This window comes from Triplophysa dalaica, chromosome 24, assembly GCF_015846415.1.
Source record: "Triplophysa dalaica isolate WHDGS20190420 chromosome 24, ASM1584641v1, whole genome shotgun sequence".
In the NCBI taxonomy this organism is placed as follows: Eukaryota; Metazoa; Chordata; class Actinopteri; order Cypriniformes; family Nemacheilidae; genus Triplophysa; species Triplophysa dalaica.
In genome coordinates, this window is record NC_079565.1 from 10,351,287 (window position 1) to 10,366,248 (window position 14,962).

The following is a 14,962-nucleotide window of genomic DNA, read 5'->3' on the forward strand; positions in this document are numbered from 1 at the left end:
AACATCAGGCTGCGACGGTACAATGAATTTTACAAGAATTTTACTTGCGTATACATTTGGGCGGTAGATGTATTAACGTAGATACGTGGGGGTGTGGTTACACAAGGCATTTCAGGCAGCTCTGGGTGAGCATTCGCTTTTAGATAAATGCATCTTTTGTTCAGACAATTTTACGTGTCTTATACATGCATGGGCAACTTATAACACACCAAAGACACAGAAAAACACGTATTTCCGCCACATGACCCCTTTAAATACGTGCATGTGCACAGACCTACTGGACATTACAGGTGGTCATGCTTTTTTAACCTGCACCGTCTCGTTATGCATAAAAAAAACGTAATTTTCTAAAAATTCATCAGTAAAGAGAATAGCTAACACCTGCTCTCTGGCTATTTATCCCATATGTGTGGATATAATTAGCTTTCCTCTTAATAAATGTTGCAATCTGTGATGCAGCATTTTGCCTGCCAACTGCATCTAATAAAATCTGCGACACTAATGACACAATGTATAAGCAAAGGACAAAACGGGGATAAACACCATGGAAATAGAAAGAAACGGTGAGCAGAAATTATTGATTGTTCTTTGAGAATATCTTAGAAGGCTTTGACTCTCAAACCCATATAGATTTGTATAGAATCATATAGGACTCCATTGATAGTCATGACATTTGGCGCTTGGTGAGGGTTATAGAGACAGACTTCATCCAAAAATAAAGAAATCATTGTTTATTCGCCCTCATGTTATTTCAAACCTGGATTACTTTTCTTCTGCAGCGCACCAAATGTGTTTTGAAGATTGTTGGTTACCACACAACATTGGGCCCCATTGACTTCCACACAAAACCATTCAGACATTTTCCTAAATATCATCTTTTGTGTACCACAGAAGAAACGGTCATATACAGGTTTTGAACCATGAGGGTGAATAAATAACGATTGAATTATAATTTCTGGGTGAACTGTGCTTTTAACTTCAGAACTTCACCACCAGTGTGATGATTGATGAAGTTTCTTATATGGTCGGCTATGGAGAAATGCGAGCTCCAAGCAGCTGTGTTTGGTTTTTTGACAAATATATTCCTTCCTGCTGGTGACCTCATGCTTTTCATTATGGGCACTTCAGCGACAGGCAGGTTTCCGAATGTTAGTGATGGTTCAATTCATTGACTCAACATGGACCTCAATGCTCAAAATGAATTTGAACGCTGTGATGTGTTGCCTGAATGCTAACTTCAAGCCTCTTGTAATCTGACTAACGATGGAGTGATGCTCCATCAATAATGTATCGATCAACTGATGCACTCTGAAGGCACTTTCAAGATGCTATAAAAACCTGTAGAAGCTAGCAGCTATATCTAGACGCCCCCAAAGCAAGTGTGGGGTCATATTATTGGGTAATGAATGTAAATCATATCATCTTACCTCTCATTGTACATGTATTTTCTCAGAAAAGGGTGTAATAAAATCACGCCTGCTGAATGATTTTTTTCGTGCATTGACTTGGATCACAAGCCTGCTGTTATGGAGGCCATTATGAAAATGGCTTTGGATTACGCCGTGCAATAATGATTAAGCTGATCTGATAGTGGAAGGATGTCCTCTAAAATTAAGTTCTAAAATGGCGAGAGGTCATTGTTTTCATGTTGGGTCCATTTTAAGCCTATGCTAATACTCTTAAATAGGCCTGTACTTGAGTGCTTAGACATTTGTAAGGTGCTAATTATGTCAAATCTTAAAGTTCTGTCAAATGTTTGAGTGGGATTGGCTCAGGATCTCAACAGTTTAACTCCATGATAAATTGAATGATGTTTTGGTTATTTAGAGCTTGTCTGCAATTAGTTTGCATTTCATTGTGTGGAAAATAACAGCCTTGACATCTATATAATTCTGTTTGTCTTTAATTGACAGAAGTGTCATTTTTGGGTGGTCTGTCCTTTGAAAAGCCTTTGTTCCCCTCGATAGTTTAGAGAATAACAGGATTCCTTTTAAGTATTCCGCTAGAGCTGGGTTTTCTGTGGCACTTTGGGAATATCCTGGTGGTAGACAGACGACACATCAATGGCAGCCAAATTGAACATTTTGAAACCTTATCTGTAGGGCTAGATTTTGTGTGACTGCCATTTGAATCTCTTGAACGTAATGTTTATTGCAGATGGTTCATTAGACTAATTGAATCAAATTGATTTACTCCAGTTTTGGAACTGATTCTGGGTAATTAGTTTTGTATCTTAATAGGCCATGGAAGATGGCGTTGTAGTTGATTTGCTTGGTGTATTTTCAATTTAGTTTGAATTCATGCTGTATGTTTTGGTTTCTTGTGATCGTCTATATTAAGACATCTTTGTCCTTTGGAATTATTGAATTTAACCTAAGTGATTTTATAAAACTGGCTGAATGTTTTTTCTGTATATTTTATTGTTTTATGTCCATAAAACAACAGACAGTGAGAGAATATTGGGGCTTCACACCAAACGCGAAATATGCGATTTGTGCAAGTAAATTAAATACAAAGACGCGAATAGATGCTAATTCGGGTCAGGCGATGTGCGGCGTCGCGTTTTTGCGAAAGCATGTCAATCTCGTCTTCGGCACAAGTTGAATATATTTGTCAGCTCACATCACTCAAGTGGAAATAACTAACTTTTAGTAAATAAATAAAGAGTGAGGTATGCGAGTGTATGCACGGCATAAGAAGTATCTCTTAGGTCAGTGCAATTGAGGAGGTTGAAAGTCAACCAGTTTAATGGGATAGTTCACCCAAAAATTTACTCATCCTCTTATCGTTTCAAACATGTATGACTTTCTTTCTTTTGATGAACAAAAAATTATTTTTTGAAAAAAGTCGGTAACCGAACAGCGCCAGCACCCATTCAGTTCTATTGTATGAACACAAAACCATTGCAAGTGAATGGTTGCTGGTTACCAACATTCTTCAAAATATCTTCTTTTGTGTTCTTCAGAAGAAAGAAAGTCATTCAAGTTTTAGAATGACAACAGGGTGAGAAGTGATGACAGAAGTTTCATTTTTGGGTCAACTATCCCCTAAAATGTTGCTTTGTAAACATGATTCAGGAGCTATAATAGCTATAAATGATAGGCTGTTTTGTTTTAACCAGACAAGCTCTTCCTTTCCTTGAATAAAAAAAGGAAGAAAGCGGTTTCCTTCTTTTTGCAGTTGCCGTTGTTTCATCTCCAAGAATAACAGGTCTGGATGGAATTCCTCAGGAAATGTTTAGCCGATGGACCAGAAGACAAAAGGGTTCATGGCTTGTTTGTTCACAGAATAGAATCGGTTAAGTGTTTTGTCCTGAATTAAGCATGACAACTTGAGGATAAATGCTTGTTTTCCACAGCGAAGAACCAAAGTTGAGCAGCGGATAAACTTGTGGGTTCTTCATCCCACTGAGAGGCTGGGTCAGTTAATGGGGGGCAGTTATCTAATGCCAATAAGCCAATGTTGGCTGATACCTTTTGGTTTTAAAGACTGGTTTTATATAATTTATCAACTCCTTCAGTGCTTAAATTGACAATATCAGTCTAGACGACCTCTTCAGTGGTTAAAAATAGCTCTTTTATGCACTGGTCAGTAGATAAAAAAGAGAAGGGTAGTGTATGCTGTATCTTTTGTTCCCAAAGAGGCTATTTGGGCTGAATAGAGGAGAGTTAATTGGGCTTGTCCGTGTGAGCGGTTCTTTCTCTGGATGAGCTCCTCTAAAGTTCTAAAGAACTTGGATGCGGAGGGTAATATTGTCAGCTGCGGTTCTCTAGACATTTGTAGTGTATGGTATGGTGGACATTGGCAGGGGTGTATTTATTTTGGATGGGCATGATGGTGTTGCACTTTAGCATGGTTAACCCTCTGTTTGTTCATTAAAGCACTGTTGGTTTAACAAATTTTACAGACAATTGTTTCGTTACTAAAATTCCTTAACATATCGTCTTTTGTGTTATACAGTAGAAAGTAAGTCAGTTTTGAAATGACATGAGAGCGAGAGCAAATGACGAAAGGACTAACCACCCCTTTAAGGATGGGTGTGTTTTCGTTGCCTTGTACACTGAGAAGACAAATATTCTTTGTTGTATTGCATTGCATCGCATTTAAAAATTCACAGCAATGCTTCTTTTCATAACCAAGCAATGTATCTGATCACAGGTGATCTTAAAGGCGGGGTTACCAATTTCCGAATTATGTTTTAGACAATTGAGTTGGGCGAGTACCAAAACAACCTTGTAGCCAATCCGAAGTAAAGTGCACATGATGGACATTAGCCGAGCGCTGACGAAAGCGACAGATGGGGGTAGGGGTGTGTTTGTTTTGGTGATCGGAACAGAAATCGGACACCCTGCCTTTAATCGTACACTACTCGTAAATTTTATAAATTGACTTTTCCTAGTGTTGTTTGTTGTATTTTTGCATCGTATGCAGACCAAGCATTCTCTGAAAATTGTGCCACTGAATAAATAATTGCAGGGTACATCAGCGTATTTACAGTGCCCTACTGTAAAGCCATTAGCTGCGGTGGCATGCCAACTCTCATCACAGTCAAGATGACAAACTCTGCCCACGCTTTCTCACGAGTGCTTTTATACATTCATTGAAGGACCACGCCTCTGCTTGTTTTGACCTCCTTTCCTAGTATGTTTTTCCAGATGAACCTAGGCTCATCAAAAGGGTACAGCACTGGGAGGTAGGGGGTGTGGTTCTGTTGATCTCATTGTTGGAATAATTCTGTCGCTGTTATTCACATTTTCCAGCTCTCCACTCATTTCCCCTGGCTTTTCATCACAGTCATTCCATGGGGGTTCGGTGGTGTTGTTTTATTATTTAGTATTGCTTTCAAGGATTCATATTCCCAGATGTATTTTACACAGTACATACATAAGGTTGAAATAAATACTATATTTTTTCCCCCTACATTTGTTTGCATTTTGCATAGTAAACCAATTTTAGAATGGAAGCCAGTGTATTTTAGTTTTTGGATTTATTATGGAGATATTTTGCAGGTTGTTTATATGAACATTGAGGTGATTGTATACACTTATATTGTACCGAATCAAGCAGTCATACCATTTATTTCTGACCTTGTTGTTCCCTAGAGAAAAACAGCAATTACAAATATTGGCCCCTGTAAAATGTTTTGACCTAGGGGTCGACACTTTGTACCGTCTTTGTGACCTTAGCCCAGGGGTCGGTGGTCACGTACTGGTTGTAAACCCAAGATAAAGATACACGCTCTTGGGTTGGAAATGATGGATGCTGAGAGCATGGCTCTTAAGATTGCTTATGTGTTGAGGAGACTCGGGTAGAGGGCTTTATTGTCTTTTCATTAATTTTCTGTGAAAGATCTTGATACGGTCGATCCCCTCAGGCTGCTTTTTTTGTAGGAAGTGAACTTCACAGGAAAAGGGGAAACCTTTAACATAGGTTTTAACATGTTAGATTCACTTGTCAACCAAATCTTGTCTTGGTTGTGGTGAACATTGAGTAGATTTGCATATCTTGATGAGTATTGAGCTTTGCCATCTAAAGCAGCGGTCACACTTGAATTTTCCCTCCATTTATTTGCAGTACAATGAATGATGTGAAGCAGTCATCAGAGCTGCGCAGACACGTGTACGTCTTTGTTCAATGTGGGATGCGCAGACACAAGTCAGACATGCATCTTCTTTATACAACGCGGGATGTCTTGTCTTCTTTATAAAACGCGGGATGCACAGACAGGAGTCGGACATGCATCTTCTTTATACAACGCAGGATGCGCAGACACTCGTCTTCTTTACTCAACGCGGAATTTGCAGACACGGGTCGGACATGCATCTTCTTTATACACTGCGGGTTTTCGCAAACACTTGTCTTCCTTATACAATGTGGGATGGCATACACAAATCAGACATGCATCTTTTTTAGACAACGTGGGATGCGGAGACACAAGTCTTCTTTATACAACGCGGAATACGCAGACACGAGTCAGACATGCATCTTCTTTATGCAACGCAGTATGCGCAGACATGAGTCTTCCTTATACAAGAAGGGATCCGCAAACAGACTTCTTAAAGATATAAAGTCAGGCGGGTGTGCGCAAATTGTGCGCCCTCTTTAAACAGCGCAACCTCCACAGTTATAAAGTCCGGCCAGCATGTACAGCGCGAGCTTAATTGTCCGTTAGCCTTTTTTATATTTGTTCACAAATTGATTTGCAGCACGGAACAGCGAGAGTCACGTTGCGAATGTGAAAAATTGGAATCACGATGGCTGTTTATCACAATGGCATCGTCTATAGGCCCAATCCTAACGGATGGTAAAGTTTAAACAGTGAAACGTGTAATTTTATGTGATTGTGCGTGTATGTACTTGATCAACTGTAGTGATTGATTGTAGTCCTGTTTCCGCCCATTTTCGCAGCACCGTTAGAACGAATTTCGCATGCACAAATTCAATTATGACCTGCCGCATTAATACGAAACGTTTTAGTAACCTTCCTTAACCGTCCCAGTAATGTCAAAGCAACGTCCTGGCAACTACCTACAACACCCCAAGCACAACCGTTTTGTTTTGCACAGGCAATAACCTCTAGCTTCACTAAATGTTTTTTTTGCAGTTCCATTTGCTGCCGCTTGTAGTCTCAAAATACCTCACTGGCTCAAAAAGAGCACATCCCACATCTACTCCGTATCAAGCAGCATCCCCCAGCTCCTTCTGTTCTCTCCAGCGAGTGCCCACTGTACTTTTGGCAGTGTCATCATGACTCCAGTCCATTAAGAGAATTAGCATGGGACTCACCCGGGGCCAGGCTCGACGGAATTGCCCCACCAATCAGAGAGCTTGCCACGCCGACCCCTCTGCAACTGCAAGTTAATGACAAGACTGCTTAAGAGATTGCTCCCTGCACATTTCATTCAGAACGAAGCCAAGACCGCACAATAAATCGATCTGAAGCCGATATTTCTAATGAATGGCCGCTGTTGCTGCAGCATTATTCCGTAAAATGGTTGAAGGTACTATTCAGCGGTTTTTGTATGGAAGGATGCAGTGAGAAGAATTCCGTCTTGGCACCGGTAAGCGCATTTAAAAGGTCTCATTGAGAAAATCGCAATATAGTTATCACCTGCCTGATCAATGATGTTGTCATTGTCTAGTGAAGATGTCATGGCTAGTCTGTGTTTACTGATGGGAATAGTGTTGTGCTCGCCTGAGCTCTTCTGTGACAGGTTCCTGACTCAGCAACAAAAACAGTAACCTCTCTGCCTCTCTTTCTGCTGCTCAATCGAGCGCTCTTTGCTTTGCATGTGTGCACTATTGTTTTAAGGTTTTGGGTCACTCAAAATGTTTTTCATGATCTTTAACACCTACTTATCTGAAGGCCTTCTATCCATGTTTGAAAGCAGTTATGTGGAGAATAATAACGCTGATTTTATTTGTAAAGGTTGAATTTGTTAATATTATTAATGCACTGGCTAACATAACCAAAAACAATACAACAGCATTTATTCATCCTAATTCATTTCATTTCACTTACTTTCACATTTCATTTACTAACACATTCAAAATCTAAAATGTTGTAACTAACATTAGGTAATGCAAAGTGAACATAATTGTATTCACATTTACTGACATTTACAACAATAAAAAATGCTGAAAATAAGAAATACATGCATTTCATTCCATAAATTTATTCTTGTAAAAGGTTCTTGGAATTTATGAAAATAAAGCTCAAAAAGTAAAAATTTTGGCCAAGACTTGAAGATACTAAATAACAGTATTGATTAATTTATTTGCTTTTTAGTCACGAAATCCCATACATATTTGTGCTATATATATATATATATTTTTTGTGCCTTATATATTAATTGCAATATGTGATTTTTGTTTATTTTAATGCTAAAGGTTACGAATTGCAGCTTGAATGAAGAGACAAGTCTACTTTCATCCCTTTCTTTTTTCTATCCTGTCTTTTTCCATCCTTTTTATCCTGTTTCGGTGTGTCTTTCCCTCCTCTCCTCTCCTCGCTTTCTATTCTTTTCCCACCCTATTCGCTTTCATCTCCTCCCCCCTCTGGATGAGAGGGATGTGCAAACACAGCAAGCTTTCACCTAAGATAATACACACGGCTTTCAGAGAGGGAACGAAAGACAGAACTTCTCATATTGTTAGGATAATGCATTATCGATCTTATCAAAAGGTCATTATCAGATTTTGTACAGAAAATATTCCATGACCGTTCGTATTAGAGAATGGCTTGTCTCACAGACACTATGGTCAGGGTCTTTATAGTGTGTGTGTGTGTGTTGAAGATTTCACTGCAGGGCCTGTTTAATTCCACACGTGAGCTCTTTCATTACTCTCCACTTTAACTGTCTGTTCTAATCACCCCAGCAATTAGCAGGCCGATACACCACATGCGAGAGGCTCGAAGAAAAGATAATGTCACGATCTCAGAGGATTCTTACCTTCACAGTGTACTTATGATTTGTCCTCTAAAAGATATAGACCTCATGACTGGGAAGAAGAAACAGTGGAAGACAGGTGCTCAGGTCTCCAGGTGTTTGGATACAAAGCAGTTTGCATGTGTCAGTGTGTGTTTGCACTCTTAATAAAAGAACCAGTTATCTTTTCCTACCCTCTCCTGTTCTATCCCTCTACGGTTCCTTTCTTTTTCCTCTTTATTTGCGCTCTTGTCTTTTTTCTTTGTCTTTCTGTTTCCTTTGCTATGTTGTCTTGTCTTTCTTTTCCATTACATGTCCTATCTTGTCGTCTTTTATCTTTTTCTATTACTTTCATCGTTGTCATTTCATCATTTTCATCTCTTTTTTTTAGATATTGTTTTTTATTTTTCTTTACTTTTTCTTTCGTCACGTATCTCCTCTCTTCTCCCTTTACTTTCCCTCAGTTTATTTCCTTTCCATTTCATTCATTTCTTCTATCATTTACTTATTTGTATTTCTTTTTTATTTCTATTTCCTTTTTTACCTTGTTCTTGTGACTTTCCTTTCATCTTTTTCTTCTTTTTTTGTTTCCTTCCCATTTCTTTATTTTATGCGTTTATTTTCTATTTCCTTTTATTACCTTTTACTTTCATGTCACTACCCTTTGTCATTTCTTTTTTCTTTTTGTCTTTTTTCTGTCTTTGACCTTTCGGTTTCCTTTCCATTACCTTGCCAGATTTCCAGTTTCCCAGGCCTCTAGGTATTGGTACAGCGCTGTTTTGCGTGTGTCTGTGCAGGGTGGAGGATATTTACTTTATCGGGACAGAAGGACGACCACAGAACAGTGACGTGTGTGTTGTCGTTCAGGTACTTTTGTATCAGGTAGAATGGCACTGCATCATATTACAGAACATTCAAAGGATGTATACAGTCTTCTCTCCCATTTTGACTTACTGTGCTTTAATAAAATCACATTTCACCCAATCAGTGACAGTTACAAATAGGGTTATAAAAATATTAAACTCAAAATTTTGCATGTTAATATTCTCACTGCAATAATGCAAAGCATTATTTTTTAACCTGTCTTGTTATCAGAACACATTCAGGCTTCATTGTGATCCAATATACTATACCATACTTTTTATTTCGCTCTGTGACTGGCTTTACAATTATGTCTGGCAGTTTCTTCCTCTTGTGTTTAATATATAATGCTGTGCTCATTAAAGCGTGCTGTATTCATGCTCTCCCTATTTATATGGAATACAATTGTTGGTCTCTTGAGAGCACTGCTTGTGAATACCGAAAAAAAAGTGTCCTTTATTAACGGTGGTAGAACGTGAGATGCTGTAATTCACTTGGCCAAATGAGTGTGTTAATATCAGGGGCAGATAAATGCATGCTGTATGGTCATAAGTGCAGGGAGACAGAGCAGATATTCATATCTGAATGTAATGGGTGGAGAGAGAAAGGGTATATGCTGTTGTCTCGCAGACAAAAGAATGGATCACATGCTCGCAGGTTTATATAATGCGATAACGCATGAAAGAGATATGGAAAATTCAGACAGGTGGGGCTTGCAATTTGCTGTGACACAAGCTGAGGCATGACCCATGTGATTAAACACCCCCTCATCTACTGTACCACTCCAATATGAATTCTCATAAGAGAGAGTAGGTTGGGGGGTTGAAAGTTAATAACAGAAAACACTTCTGTTCTGTAGCATTGCCATTGGCTAAAATATATGAATACACTTCTGCATGTTCATTTGGTGTGTTGTTTGTGTATTTTTTTTTTTTCAGCGTCTTACACCAACATAGAGTTTTCAGCTTGCATTCTGCATGCATAACATGTATGTACAGTTACATGAAAAAGTAGTTTAAATGGAACGGTTGTATAGTTTTTGAAAGTCAGTAATAAGATGAAGAGTGGACCAGACTTCATGCCGTAGGCCTAAATTCTCTCTCTGTGATGCTTGGAACAGGTTCTGTTGTCGATCATAATGCTGTGTCATTTGTATTTTTCAATTTGAAATATTTTATGCACAGCATGCATTTTTAAAGGTCCTATCGCTAGTGTCTCAATCTGAACTCTGAATCTCATTTGGCGGCTTCCGTCTCTTTCCTCTTTTAATGAGACCCACTTGCTTGATAAATTTTAAAGAAAATGTAAAATTAAAAGGAATATGTAACAGGATCTAGATAGATCTGTGCCCTGTCAGCCGGACGCTTGCAATATTACGAAATCGTTGCACAATGGACGAACCCTCTAAGGAACATTTTAATAGTCTCATTAAATCAATCACACTTGGTGGAACCCGTCAGAGTCCTCCAAAACATAAAATTTGTGAGACACGGGAGATATACAACATGTGTAGTGCATGGGGATCCCCAAGGAACAGTATTGGGAACCATTACTTTATTTTATAACCTATTCAATGGGCCCTAGGGAGTGGGAGCTCATCCACAATAATTTGATCCTGAGTCCCTGGAATTTTAGCAGCACTGTTTACACAACACATGGAAGTGGGAAAACTCAGAGTTGCTGGAGATCATGAAAGTATGAGCCTTTTGAAAAGATACTGGCATGAACCCAGCACAGCTGACGCTTGCAGACTGTGAGATTAGCACGTGTTAGTGGCCTTAAATAGACTACTGAATGAGATGCCTGCGGCTTTCTCTCTTTCTTGTTTTTTTTTTATGAAGTATGCAAGCTCCATTTCTATACAAAAAATAATTATAACATTTTATTTCTCTTTTACGCGATCTGACTTGATACAGTATTACCCTCAACCAGTTTCACTGTCTGCACGATTAAGCAGCTGGTGCAACCCACCCTATGCCAGGCTTCTGTTTACTTAACGGAACGCTGATATTCTGGATCGGGTGGTCTCTGAGGGGTCATGCCCATTTCATTTCCAATTTGAGAAGAAATGTATCCAAATGCAAACACGGCTTGAGCTGAGAAATGTCCATTGTCATCATAGCTTCAGCCTATTCGCTGATTTCGCTCTATTTAAACGTAGCATCTTATTTGTGTCTGAACTCTTTTTGCATTAAAATACATCATAATATTACAAGGGGATTTCAGAGCGGGGAACACGTCTATAAAAGTGCATTGGACACCGCCCCTTATAGTAACCTGCATTTAAATATAACCAGTCCGCCAATCACAGCTGGAGTTAATGTCTTTTCACTGATCCCGGATCAGAGCAAAGACAGGATTATGGATGCATTGATTCAATGACCGCCACGATCACTGCTGTTTGCAAGTAAACCGTCGGCTAGGGAGGAGCAAAGAAATATTTGCAGTATTTACAATGCGATTTGATTTCTTTGTTGCCAGGGGAGCAAGGCTGTTATGAATTATGAGGCCATCGTATAAACACAAGTCCTGAAATGGATTAGAACACGGGGGGTTTAGGGTGGGGGGTTGTTTTACAAGAGCCGCGCTTTTGACTTAAAATGGGAAAGATTGTTTGCGTTGTCTTAGCAGTGTTTGCTGCAATCTTCGAATGACTTAAAAATAGTAAATATGAGTTATGTCATGAGTTGAAGTGAAGGCCGCCCAACAAGTTGTTTTGGAGATTCTTTTACTGTAACTAAATGGCAAATTGGAAAGTCTTTTGATGCCGAGACTGCACATGTGCCGTTATTTATTAAAATATCCTGGATGTGGGCCTCGGCATGCTTGGCCATGTGCGGACAGACATATCTGATTCCTTTCATGGTCGTTGAGCGAGTGAGCTCAGCTTAGATGCTAATTGAATTACTGCCCCTTCCAAACACCCGGCTGTATCCACACACAAACCGTGTCCCTTAGGAGAAAATCACTAATGATTTCGAAGGGACGGGTAGGACGGGCCCTTGTTTTAGTCTCAAATGCAATCTAGAGCGCCAAGGTTTAATTTTCCATGGAATCTTTGCAGCCGGGATTAGATGGCTTTTTTCCAGAAGATTGTGTGCTAACCTACTGACCTCTAAACTGCAGCTGGCGACAGCTGCCTCACAGATGTGCAGGCAACCTTAGCCTTTACACAAGTGAAAATGGCTCCAGATAGCGAATCTTAGCAATGGAGGAAACATGATAGATTACAACATGCGGTTTCACTGGTAGTTCTATTTACTTATCATTATGTGTTTTCTTTTTTTTAAGTCTTTTTTTAGCTAAAAAATGATGTTGTGATGTGTTTAACTAAATTACTTGGAGAAAGCATATGTGACTTGAAGAGTGTGTAGTTTGGAATATGTGGCCATCTGGGCTTTTTGCGTGGAGTGCATTTTGTAGGTAATGTTTAATTATGTTTTAGCATTTACTATCAATATCATATGGTGCACTGCAGTCCTCACATTGAATGTGAACACTAACACTTGAAATTTGTCATTGTGTGAAATAATTTGTGAATGCAACAGAGTCTAGCATTACAAAAATATATTCATAATATCAGATAAATACTTTTTAATACTGAAATAAGCACATCAAATTACTGAAGTGTATTAATGTAACAACATATTGATATTTTGCATAGCATAAACCAAACAATCGAAGATCTATATATCATAGAATTTTGGTGATTGTTTTAGGATATGACATCTTTTTAACCTATAGATGGTTTCAAAGCAACAACATAAAGAAATGTTACGGTGCATTAGGGATTTGGCGGTGATGAAATTTTCCCACCGTTTAATAGATGTGTAAAAACACTGGTAGTACCGTTGACACCGGGGGTGGGGGGTTTGCTTTGGGGTGGTCGAAGATGCAGCTGTGCGCATGATGGATTTTACTTTCAGTTTTGAATTAGTGTGCCGATGTGGGAATGGCAATTGCTTAAATTAACGATGGGTTCGATATATTTCTTTATTAAAAAAATAAACAAATTACAAAAAAGCACAATGACATTGCTTCTATTAAACACAGACCTTACAAAATGAATAACCACTGCACAAACTGCAAAAATGAGAAAATAATATAAGAAACCTTAACGTCGGAACAAAACAAATAATCACGACACACATCAAGCAAAAGATAAATAAGGAAAATAAAAAACCTTATGTTAGTTGTGCAACAAATAAATAAATAAGATAAGGAAGGGAATACGAAAGAAATACGTTTGTTAAATAAGTAGCATAAATAAGAAACAAATATGTTAAATAAATAATTAGTAAAGAAAATTCAGGCTCGCAACTGTTGTTAGGACTTTACCTAAACTAAGTGATTTATTAATATAAAAGTTAAAAAGGACGGTGGGGTTGGTGCCGCGGTGGACAAGTGATGTTGGTGGGTGGACAACAACAATACTACCAGGCATACATGCGTTTGTGGACGGAACTTGAAGGTGTGATGAACTGGGCTTGTTTATTGTTTTTATACTGTTGTATGAGGTCTACTTATGATGTTCGCATGGTTTTCACATTCAAAAACATCAAAATCAATAAATAATAGGCTATTTTCTACCCGGGTTTTGAGGCTGGCTTCACAAACGATCGGTTTGAATAGGAGTTCCGCCAGGAAGACTTGGATGTCAACGCCCATTGCTTTGATTGGAAAGCAGTTTTCGTAGTAAACTTAGTTGTGACCTTCTGTGAATTTGGTTAGACACGTAATGTTAGGTTACACATTTGCTGTATTCGCATAGGTTTCGTATTGTCTGGGGACCTCGTGTGATTTATAAATAACCTCCCCATATCTGTATTTGATGTGGCGCATTCGCACGGCATTCGCCTGTGATTTTTCTCAAAGTTACTGTCTTATTTCCGGGATGTGATGGCAAATTTTTGCTTATAGTTTGTATAGCCTATACAGTAGTTGTATGGTGTTTAATGATATGTGAGCGTACCTGTCAGCATTTTAGACCCCTGACCGCGAACCGGACAAAAGATCACCGATCTATTATAAAGTCTATTATAAATAAACAACTCGGAGACTCCTGGAAATTTATGGACATGACCCAGCACCAGAAATAATACCAAAACACTTCAAAAAAGCCTCCATTATTTGAAAAATGTGGATAAACCTTGAAAAGCGATATAAGCCACAGAGATCCCGATTCTCACGGGACTAATCTTATAACAGGACCTCGATGTTCGTAAAAATATGGTAGGGTCATTTGTGGGGGAATTTTTACTTTACAATCTTCAGACATGGCTGATTCGATGGGATTAAGATCACAGACAACCTCTGCAAGTATTACAAATGACTAGACGTCCCCGGGTAACGCTAATCCCGTGCGAACAGTGCTCAGGGCATATCAAGCAATCTCTAACAAAGCAGAAGTGACGCATAGTACAAATAAGTTGTACTATGCGTAAGATTGCTGCGCCATTCATATTGGATCCAATATTGACGGCACATCACTTCTTTTTAATTTTAGTCTCTCCGCAAATCCACATTGACCTCTGCCTTGTTCACAAAGGAAAAAAATCATGAATCTAGTATCGTTATCGTATCGCACTGTGAGAGTGTATCATTACAGCTCTAATATTTCAGTATTTAGTAAACTGTGAAATTCTTAGTTTTTTAACCTTACCATAGTAAAT

At 38.7% G+C, this 14,962-nt stretch overlaps 1 protein-coding gene across 4 annotated transcripts in view; it reads left to right on the forward strand.

Annotated features, from left to right (window-relative positions):
* The window catches only part of tln2b (talin 2b), a 115,989-nt gene that overhangs the window by 4,336 nt on the left and 96,691 nt on the right, over window positions 1-14,962 (forward strand). The gene's annotated exons all lie outside the window — the stretch shown is intronic.